Consider the following 11,673-nt stretch of genomic DNA (forward strand, 5'->3'; position numbering starts at 1 on the left):
AATAATAATAAAAGAGTTCATTCTTTTTTATATAGTCCAGCTTCTTGGATTATTTTCTCGGCACACAGATTTCATAGGTGAAAGACATGTGAGAAACAACAATCCAGATGCATATCTTTCCTGATTTTGAACAACGTAGTGCCCCCCCTCCATTTTTTTCCCTGTTCAAATGACTTGGTTTTGGTCCATGCACAAATTTTAGACTTATAAACTTTATCTATTTGCCAACTAAATCTTCGCAGGCAAGTCTTTGACCAAATATTTTGTCACGCATCTCCATTTTCCAGTCTCCAATAACAACTCCTGGTTGTCTACTGCCTAATTTTATATTTGTGCAACAGCATCCTACCAACCCTATAGAGAACCAGTTGCCTACAGTCCATAGGAAACTACACTGCTAACACAAGGGTTTCACCTTCCTGGTGGTCTCACTCCACCAGGGGCTCCGTAAGAGCAAGATGGGCAATCTCCTCCTGTGTCTCCAAAATCCTACTAGAGGGTCAGTTTTGAGAGGTTCTAATTCAATGGCAATGAGTTTACGTATTTTAGTAAAATAAAATACAATACTAGGTGGTTTAATAATAATATAATAGCTGTTGTAATAAAATACAATACTAGGATGTTATAATAATAATAATAAACCCCTCAAATGGGCAATGATTGAACATAGCAAAAGTTTACGCCTTGCTTAAATAATAACTCAATATAAGTGGTCAAGAGCAGAGGTGTGAGGGACTATCTCTTGGTCGCACAATCCAGCTTCATGGAGCCTGTATTATCTTCAGTAGAGAGCTTTCAAAGGTTTCCTCCGAAATAAAATTTAAACGGCAGATGCTGGAACACAGGAGGTGGCTTTGTAACAGAGTTTTCCACGGACCAGGTCTGGAACTGGTGCTCATCACTTTCATTCATATGGCACTTGGTCAAAGAGAAGTACACATGCAGTGTCTTCCAGGAAGTGTTTGAAGGGAGGGAGTGTGTGCCTTTCTGGTTCCCATCTTCTTGCTGGCTAGAACTGAGGGATGGTGGTTGTTGCTCTGGCAATCGAATCATAGGCTCAAAATCTCACATCAGGAGTGATAGAGCCACAGTGCATGGGTCCATAAAGCCCCCATGCCAGTTTCACATTGCTTAACTTTGAGAAACTAACTTTTTTCACATTTAAGTCACTTCCCCCCCCCCCAGTTTCATTTGCCACTGAATATAATTTCATTCTCTCTGGAGACTAAGGGGCGCCTGATACAGGCCATGGTTTTTGCAGTCACTTGTTATGCATCAGAGAGTTGGACAATGACTAAGGAGGATAGAAGAAGAATTGACGCCTTTGAGCTGTGGTGCTGGAGAAGAGTATTGAATGTACCATGGACTGCCAAGAAAACAAACAGGTTCATCTTAGAGAGGGTTAAACCAGGCTGCTCCTTGGAGGCAAGGATCCTGGGGCTTCGTCTGACATACTTTGGACATGTTGTAAGGAGAGACAGGTCTTTAGAGGGGGACATCATGCTGGGCAGAGTGGAGGGACAGCACAGGAGGGGAAGACCCTCTATGAGGTGGATTGATTCAGTGACTGGGGTAATCGGGATGGGTGTGTCAGAGGCAATGAGATTGACACAGGTTTAGGGCTGTTGTACATAGGGTTGCTGAGTCGCAAACGACTCGACAGCACATAACAGCAACAACATCATTATTTTCCTATTGTTTGCATTACTTTTTGTACTTATTCTTTTTGCTGTCCCTCCAGTGTTAAAAGAAATCCAAACCAGTTTACCATGGAGACAATTTCATTTAGGGTTTTCAGTCTGTGATCTTTCAGAAATATACTACCAGGCCTTTCTTCTGATGTACTTCAGTCCTTGGTGTGAACTACCAACATTTAGGTTGGTCATTGATTGCTTAGTTATTCGCACCCCCAGGGACTACCCTCACACTTTAGGCATCCTATTCCTGTTATTGTCAGGTGCCATCAACTTGGTTCTGATGCATAGCAACCCTGTGAGAACAAAACACTGCCTGGTCCTATGTCATCCTCACAGTCAATGCTGTGTTTGAGCCCATTGTTGTACCACTGAGTCAATTCATCTTGTTGAGGATCTTCCTCTTCCTCTTTGACCCTATATCAAGCAAAGGTCACTTTTATTATTCCTTTTTTAATTATATAAGGTGAAAAAGGGGTGAAAAAATAAAAAAATTATATAGGGTGACAAAATTGTATTACCCGAGAAGTACATTTAGAATTGGCCTGTAAGTTCAGATTACTTTAAGAAATATTTATTAAATCCTTATAAACACCAGGTATAGGGCTAGGAATGAATAATACAATGACGATAAGCAAACTATTGTAACGTAGCGAATCCCCAAAAAGATCACCGACGCAATTAGCCGAATTAAAGTTTATTTCAAGTTCGAACCCGGGACCCCGCGACACAGCAGCACCCACCCGAGAGCCCTGAATTGATGTCTGCCCCTCCTTTTATACCTCTGCCACTCCCCTACCCAACCATACACACCATGATTGGCCGTCCACAGTAGTTTGGGTATTTATCCACCTTCAATTGGCTAGCCATAGCTCAGGGTAACAGTTTGGAAACATATTTTAATCTTATAGGTTACTTCAGATATAGGAATGTGGAAAACTCCTTGTGCTCTTACAGAGAAGAAGAATTCCACTTTATGGAAGTTGATCAATCAGGGTGGGATTTACCACCGGTGGGGGTTGTTTGTTTGTTAAAAAACCACTCAGGCGGGTGGGGTGGGGTTAACTGTACTTTGTCAGAAACTGAGTTTCTGATAACTGGTCCTTTCAACTATCCCTACTTTTGAGAAACTTTCATGATAGGTATTAGAGTATATCTGCTACCTTCACTCTCATTCCATTTCCTATTTTAAAAAGTTGGAAAGCGGCGAGCACCGCGTTCCGTTACGCATGTAGGGCAGTACAAGAAGAATGGGTGTCATGACTGATGTCCACCGGCGATTCCTGCAGTTGCTGATGACTCATGGAGTGCTGGAGGAACGGGAGGTTAAGCGCTTGCAGAGGCACTGCTATAGTGTCCATGACCGCAACACGACTGTAGAGAAGTTGGAGGACTTCACTAACCACATTAATGGTGTCTTGGAATCCTTGTATATGGAGATAAAGAAAGGAATCGCAGAAGATGATGGGAGACCAGTTTATGCTCTGGTGAATCTTGCAACAACTCCAGTTTCTAAAATGGCATCAGACTTTGCAGAGAATGAACTGGACCTTTTTAGAAAGGCTTTGGAGCTGATTATCGATTCAGAATCTGGCTTTGCATCTTCGACAAACATTTTAAACCTGGTCGACCAACTGAAAGGCAAGAAGATGAGGAAGAAGGAAGCTGAGCAAGTGCTGCAGAAATTTGTGCAAAACAAATGGCTCATTGAGAAAGAAGGGGAGTTCACACTGCACAGTCAGGCGATCCTCGAGATGGAGCGGTACATCCGGGAGACCTTCCCTGACAGTGTGAAGATGTGCAACATCTGCCACAGTATCCATATCCAGAGCTGTGAAACCTGTGGGATCAGAATGCATTTACCTTGCGTGACCAAGTATTTCCAGTCCATTACTGAACCACACTGCCCCCACTGCAACGACTACTGGCCCCACGAGATACCAGAGGTCTTCAACCCTGAGAAGGAGGAGGAGGAGGAGGCGACGGTGGCTGGTGTCTCCAAAGCCAACAGAAAGTCTGTGCGATCCCCCATGCCGTGACTCCGGCCTTTGGGAAGATCATGGGACAGCCTTCCAGGGAAGAGAGGGAGTCAGGCATACACATCCCAAAAGCTCTTTATGTTCACTTATTAACAAATAAAACTACACTAATTAATTGTCAAAGACTGCAGCCTACAATATGGATTGAGGCTCAATGTCAAGAACACAAAAATTCTCACCACTGGACCAATTGGCAGCATCAGGATGGATGGTGAAGAGCTTGAGATTGTACACAGCTTTAGTTTGCTTGGCTCCATAGTCAACAGTCTTGGCACCAGCAGCCAGGAAATTAAAAGGCGCATTGCCATGGGAAAGTCTGCTGTTAGGGACCTCTCCAAAGTGCTGAAGAGCAATGGTGTCTCTTTGGAGACTAAGGTGCATCTGATACAGACCATGGTCTTCGCAATCACTTGTTATGCATCAGAGAGTTGGACAGTGACCAAGGAGGATAGAAGGAGAATTGATGCCTTTGAGCTGTGGTGCTGGAGAAGAATATTGAGAATACCATGGACTGCTAGGAAAACAAACAGATTTGTCCTGGAAAGGGTTAAACCAGGTGGCTCCTTGGAGGCAAGGATTCTGAGGCTCTGTCTAACATACTTTGGACATGTTGTGAGGAGAGACCGGTCCTTAGAGAGGGACATCATGCTTGGGAGGGTGGAGGGACAGCGCAGGAGAGGAAGGCCCTCTATGAGGTGGATTGATTCACTGACTGGGGTAATTGGGATGGGAGTGTCAGAGACAGTGCGATTGGCACAGGACAGAGCGGAGTTTAGGGCTGTTGTACATAGGGTCGCTATGAGTCGCAGGTGACTCAACGGCACGTAACAACAACAACGACAACAACAAATTAATAGCTGTGGCCTCCAAAAAAAAAAAAGTTGGAAATCCAAATTGACATTTCTCAGAATGACTTATAAAACAATAAAATTCTGCTAAATGGCACCAAATCCATCTTTTGCTGCTGTGGCCACTGGCAGGCAAGGTTTGATGACATATGATATTGAGGAAATTGTGTTTCCCAAAAATGTATCTTGATCTTTCTGCCTGTACTTATGATACAATTTGGTAATGAATTATTTTTGTTACAGTAACAAGACAAGTTATTCTTGAGTAGATTTCTTGGAAAATATAAAAGGAAGAGATTAAGGAAGCAGAGACTTGGGAAGAGAGGGGCCAAGTCACATGAAGATTGTCCAGGAGCAGAGGCTCCAAGAGACAAGAGCCTTCCTCCAGTGTTGACAGATAACAAAAGCCTTCCCCTAAAACTGACACTCTGAATGGAGACTTCCTAAACTGTAAGATAGATTGAAAAGATATGGGGACAGGATGCATCCCTGACACACTCCTTTCTTGATTTTGAACCAAGCAGTGTTTCCCTGCTCTGTTCTGAGGACTGCTTCCTGGTCCAAGTATAGGTTTCACATAAGCACAATCAAGTGTTCTGGAATTTCCATTGTCCTCAAGGTTAGCCACAATTTGTTGTCATCCGTTCATGAAGTGAAGGAGGGCTTTATGAGGAGGAATGTGGCATCAGGATTAGAGGAAGACTCATCAACAACCTACATTATGCAGATGACACAACCTTGCTGGCTGAAATTGACAAAGACCTGAAGCACTTGGCTACAGAAGGTAAAGGACTGTAGTCTTCAATATGGATTGAAGCTCAACATCAAATAGATTCTCACCACTGAGCCGGTTGACAGCACCATGATAGATGGAGAAGGGACAGAGGTTGTTAACAATTATAGCTTGCTCGGCTCCACAATCAACACTCTTAGCACCAACAGTCAGGAAATCAAAAGACAAATTCCATTGGGAAAGTCTGCTGTCAGGGACCTCTCCAGAGTACTGAGAAGCAACGATGTCAGTCTGGAGACTAAGGTGCATCTGGTCAAGGCCATGGTTTTTGCAATTACTTGCTATGCATCAGCGAGCTAGATAATGACTAATGATGACAGAAGAAGAACCAATGCCTTCTAATTTTGGTGCTGGAGTGGAGTCTTGAACATACCATAGACTGTCAAGAAAACAAATAAGTCTGTCTTGGAGAAGGTGAAACCAAGTTTCTCCTTGGAGGCTAGGATTTTGAAGTTCCTCCTTACATACTTTGAGCATGTGGTCAGGAGAGACATGTCCTTGGAGAAGGACACCATGCTCAGAAGGGTAGAGGGACAGTGCAGGAGAGGAAGATCCCAGATTAGATTAATTGATACAGCAACTAGGGCAATGGGGGTTGTGTTGGAATTAGTGAGCCTGGCCCAGGACAGGGAGGGGTTCAGAGCTGCTGTATATAGGGTCACTATGGGTCATAGGGACTCAATGGCACATAACAAAACAAACTATGAGAAAAATTTGTTTGGTACAGCCACCCATTTGTGGTATTTCTGTTGTAACAGCATGAGATAATGAAGATAACATGTTTATGGCATCCAGAATCCTCATATCAGTTTTGTGAATGTGAGAACCAATGGTGGCAATGTCATATTATCAGCTTCCTATTCCAGCTACATATTTGAAATACCTAGAATGGTTTATGGTTCAACTGTGAATGCTGACTGTATCAAGTTTACGCTGCCAGCTCTCTCCCCTCCTCCCTCCCTCCATTCTATCGTTCTCTTTCTCAGCCCTACTCTAAGTCAAGTCCCAAGAGGCTATTCCCTCCTAATAGAATTACTTAGGGCCCTTCCCTCTCTGGCTTAGATTGGTTTAAGATCATGGGAAACATCAGCAGGAAGACAGAATTTAAGAGGAAAGACTCAGGATACAACACCTTCTTCCTTTTCTTTCTCCTCCCCACCAGATCCTTTACCCTGCCCTTAATTCTGCAAAGAGTCCTTTCAGTAAACTTTATTCATTTAGACACTTGGTGTATGACATCTGTTTCCTGCATGGACTCTGACTCATACAAAGTGTTTAATAATCAAATCGTGAGTCTGAAAACCAGTAAGCCTTACTGTCTCCAGTTCCACTGCAGCTGGAGATCTTCATAAAATGCAAATTTGGTAATATCATTTCCCTGTGTCAAGACATCAGGGGCATCGTGTTGTATCCCTAATACTACCCCCTACTCTAAAAATTCCAGCCAGAGTGAACCATTTTCAGTTCCTCCTGCTGGATGGTCTCTCTTCCTCTGAGCCTTTGGGTGTCAAGAGCCTTCTTCCTAGAAACTCGACCCCTCCCCCACGCTCCTTTACGCTTCAGCTCAAATGTCATTGCAGAAGGCCTTCCATAAACATTCTGGATAGATGTTCTTATTTTATGATCCTACAACAGCCTTTATTTACTATACGTATAGATTGTACTACTTCTACTTCTCTGTATCCACCAATGAGGCTGTAAAATGTAAGACAGGTATTATATCTCAAAAGAGCCCACTATTTATCCAAGTTCTTGGTATATAAGAAAAAGCCTCAAACTCATTGCTAAGTCAGAACCAAGGCTGTCACATAGCTGAACTTTCAAAGGGTTTTCAGAGATACATGCCACAAGAGGAGATTTCCCATTTCCTGAAGAACAGCTCGTGGATTCAGATGGCAAGATCGATTTTAAGTTAGTAGAACAACTTACTACCTACTAGATCACCAGAGCTCCCCCGGTGCATAATCAAACTGAGCTCCAACTTGTTATCATCAAGTTGGAAACAATTCATGGCGGACCCTCCAGCAGATTTTCAGAGGCTGTACACCGCTTGTAAGAAAATTGCCTATCATTTTCTCATGGTGCAGCTGGAGGATTTGAACTGCCTGAACTGGGTTTGACAGTCCAACAACTCTTTACCAATAGGACACAAGAGCTTCCTAGTAGATAATGTTGTCATTGCTATATGCCAACAAGTCACCTGAGACTCACAGCAACTGTACTTATGATAGCTGTGAGCTGTGAACCTTGCACTATCCTGAGCCAGTCTCACTGTCTTTCAGAAACCTACTCCCATTACTCCAACTGGGCTAGTTGTAAGAAGCTGCACTGCAATCCCAAAGAATACAGTTCGAATCCACCAGCTGCTCCAAGGGAGGCCATGCAATTAGATTAGCTGTCTCTGAAAAGCTGTCAGAGCATCAGCTGTGAGTCTGTTCTGATTCAACAGTATGCAACAACAAGAAAAAGTATATAATAGTCAGTCAATAAATATTGCCGTTGAGTACGACTCACAACCCAGTGAACAAAAAATCTGAACCCTGTCCTATCGTGCCGTCCTCATGATCCCTGACATACTCGAGCCCATTGCTGCAGCTACTGTGCTAATCCATCTGATTGAGGTCTTCCTCTCTTTCACTAGCCCTCCACCCTTCCAAGCATGATGTCCTTCTCCAAGGAATAGCCTCTCCTAACAACATGCCTGAAGTATGTGAAGCAAAGTTTTATCATTGCCTCCAAGGAGCACTCCAGCTATACTTTCTCTAAGCCATATCTGTTTTTTTGAAGTTCATAGGATATTCAATATTCTTTCTCTGACACTATAAATCAAAGGCATCATCCTTATTTATTATCCTTATTCATATCCTTATGTCATCCTTATTCATTATCCAGCTCTCAGATACATAACAAGTCATTTTAAATATGATGGCTTGAATCAGGTGCTCCTTAGTTTTCAAACTGACATTGTTTCTCTCTGTAATTTGGAAAGGTCCCTGACTACAGACTTTCCTAATGCAATGTATCTCCTGATCTCATGAACTGCTGGTATCAAGTGTGTTGATTGAAGATCCAAGTAAGATTGAATCATTGACAATTTCAATCTTTTTTTCATCTGTGATGATATTGCTTATTGGTCCAGTGGCGGGAATTTTTGTTTTCTTGATATGGAGATGTCATCCATACTGAAAGCTGCAAATTTAACTTTATGCAGCAAGTCCCCTTCATTTTCAGCAAGCAAGGTTGTGTCATCTCCATAACTTAGGTTATTGAGGAGTCTTCCTCTGATCCTGTTGCCACATTCTCATTCATAGAGTCCAGCTTCTCGAATTCTTTGCTCAGCATACAGATTGAAATGAGTAGGAATGGAGAGAGGATATAACCCTGATGCACACCTTTCCTGATTTTAAGCCATAGAGCGTTTGTTGTTCTCTTGTTCTATTTGGACAACAGCTTCTTGATCTCAATATAGGTTTCAAGTGACTACAATTAAGTGTTCTTGGATCTCCATTCTTCTCAATATTAGCCATAATTTGTTATAATCCACCCAGTCAAATGTCTTGCATAGTCAATAAAGTTTAAATAAACATTCTTTTGATATTTTCTACTTTTAGCCAGGATCCATCTGACATCAGCAATGATAACTCTGGTGCCTTTTCAAAACCCAGCTTCAACTTCTGGCAGTTCCCTGTCAATATACTATTCTAGCCATTTCCGGATGACCTTCAGCAATATTTTGCTTTCATATAATGTTAATGATTGTTGTTGTTGTTGTTGTTAAGTGCTGTCAAGTTGAGCATTACTCATAGTGACCCTATGAACAAAAGACCTTATCCCTGTTCTGTAACAATTGTCATTTCTCTAAGTTCATAGTTTCCATCGGCATGCTGTTTAGTAAGTGGATGCCACTCCTCTTTCTAAGCCTGTCTTAATCTGTGAGCTCCACCAAACACTGTCCACTATGTGTAACCATTATGGCATTTGAGACACGAATGGCACAGCGTTCAGTATCACAGCAATCCCAAATTTCCTCAGTACAGCAAATTGACAGAGGAGTGCTGTCAGTCTAAGGAGACTGTTCGTTTCAAATATAATTTAACACCAGACCCTAGCACCACAAGCTTGTGGGCCCAGCCAAATTTTTTATAAATTACCCAGGCCTGCGCATCAGGCCCTGATGACTCCAACAACAGCCAAATCCATCAAATCAAATCAGTTTACACAGGGTTGTGAACAAAATAAAACCAACCAAAACAGTCCACAGGCGACCTTCAACCGAAACAGGAAGAACTCAACCTTTCAAAATCCAACAGCTACACACATGCACCTTCAACTGCAAACTCAGTCCCAACCAAGTTTTTGTTTTTTTTTTTAAAAAAAAAAAACACAAACACAACAAAACAACCAAATAATCCAGGCCTGCGCACAAGGCCCTGACTGACTCCAAGACTAGGACAGAGTCTTTGCAATTGCTTGCTATCTTTCAGAAAGCTTCACAGTGATTAGAGATGATAGAAAGATAATTGATGGCTTTGAGCTGTGGTGCTGGAAAAAGAGCTAGGAGAACAAACAGGTTTGTCCTGGAGAGGGTGAAGCCATAATGCTCCTTGAAGGCAAGGATTCTGAAGTTAGTCTGACATTTTTGGACATGTTGCAAGAAGGGACCAGTCCTTGGAGAGGGATATCATGCTTGGGAGTTGGAGGGACAGTGCAAGAGAGGAAGACCCTAACTGAGATAGACTGATTCAGTGACTACGGTGGTGGGGGTAGGTGTGTCAGAGACAATAAGGCTGGCACAGGATAGAGCAGGGCTTAGGGCTGTTGTACATAGGGTCGCTATGAGTCACAAGCCACTCTTTGGCACATAACAACAACACACTAACGTAATTCTTAGAAAAGGGCGCTCTGGTGGCCTAGAGGTAAGGAGCTCCATTGCCAGCTGAAGAAACCCACCAGCTGCTCTGAGGGAGAAAATGGGCAGTGTCCTCCCGTGGTATTTACTATTGCCCCTGAAAATCTGCTGAAGGGTCAGCTGTGGGTTGGTTTGAACTAACAACACACAAGAAGCAGCTACTAGAGATTCCAGAAACCACAACATTGTTGTTATTGAGTACCGTCGAGTCGTAACCAAGGCAATAGTAAATCGTACAGAAGAGATTGTCCATCTTTCTTCCACAGAGCAGCTGGTATATTCGAACCATGTTACTTTAGGATGGCAGAGCAACTCCTTACTTTTAGACCACCATAGCTCCCTAAGCCGTAACAGTTGTGGGAGAGAATTGTGTTTTTCTTCTTCAGCAGGTTTCAGCTTTGCAGAATTTATACTGGAACGGAATATACTTGCCTATAGAATGAAGGTAATATGGCTAATATCTCAGGATATCCCCACCCCCATCCCAAAGCGAGTCCTGCAGAATTCGGTTTTCAAGCTTTTTCCAGCACTGTTGGACATGTTGCCAAATTCTAAAAGGCGAAGGTATTTCTATTTGTGTTTGTGTGTGTGAGCGCACAGAATGGTGATGGTGATTGCTGTTTTTTTTTTTAATTTTTTTTTATTGCTGTTTTTGATTGCCGTCCAGTCGAGCACAATTCATAGCGACCCTAAGATCAAAAGACTTGAAACCTTTCTGTAACTATTGTCATTTCTCAAAGTTCATAGTTTCCAGAGGCATGTTGTTTAGGAAATGGATGCAAGAGAAAACTTCTGTAGCCGGAATACCCCTGTATGAGCCCCCAATGCGTTTTACTTTTCCTTCTTCTTGACCCACTCCAATTTTACAGTTGAAGTATACATGGAGTATCTAAAGGAAATGTTAGTTTTAGCATTTCAGTATGACGAAAACAACCTAGAGATTCGGACTGACCCCATTAACCGTGACTCAGACTCAATGGGTAAAAACACATCCCCGAAGAAGGAGGTGGAGCAAAAATTGAAAAGAAAGGCGGAAAGGAAGCCATACAAGGAAGCTCCTTTTGGGTTCCGTTTGTCTTTTCTTAACCCAGAGAGGCGTGACTACCTAACTGCCGTCGCGGATTAGTTTCCCCGGAAAAGTGCACGCCCGCCCCGAATTCCCCGCCCCGCGGTGCACTACAGAACGCGACCGCTGGGGGCGCCCCGGGCCCCAAGGCACAGAGGCGGTGGCGGCGGTAGCGGTTGCTCCCAACGCCTCCCCTCCTCCTGGTTCAGTCGGGTGGCGGCGGCTGCGAAGCTGTGCACCGAAGGTCGCCTTCTCTCGGGCGAACTGCAGCACGACCGCTCCGCGCGGGCGGGCGCGGTCCGCGCTGCGACCGCCGCCGCGCTC

The 11,673-nt window shown here is 43.4% G+C and overlaps 1 pseudogene; it reads left to right on the forward strand.

Moving 5' to 3' along the window:
- The first annotated feature begins 2,923 nt into the window (after positions 1 to 2,923).
- LOC102850235 lies at positions 2,924 to 3,733 on the forward strand (annotated as a pseudogene).
- The last annotated feature ends 7,940 nt before the right edge of the window (positions 3,734 to 11,673 follow it).

Source organism: Elephantulus edwardii, unplaced genomic scaffold (assembly GCF_000299155.1).
Source record: "Elephantulus edwardii isolate Elephantulus edwardi_28Jun2011 unplaced genomic scaffold, EleEdw1.0 scaffold00020, whole genome shotgun sequence".
NCBI lineage: Eukaryota > Metazoa > Chordata > Mammalia > Macroscelidea > Macroscelididae > Elephantulus > Elephantulus edwardii.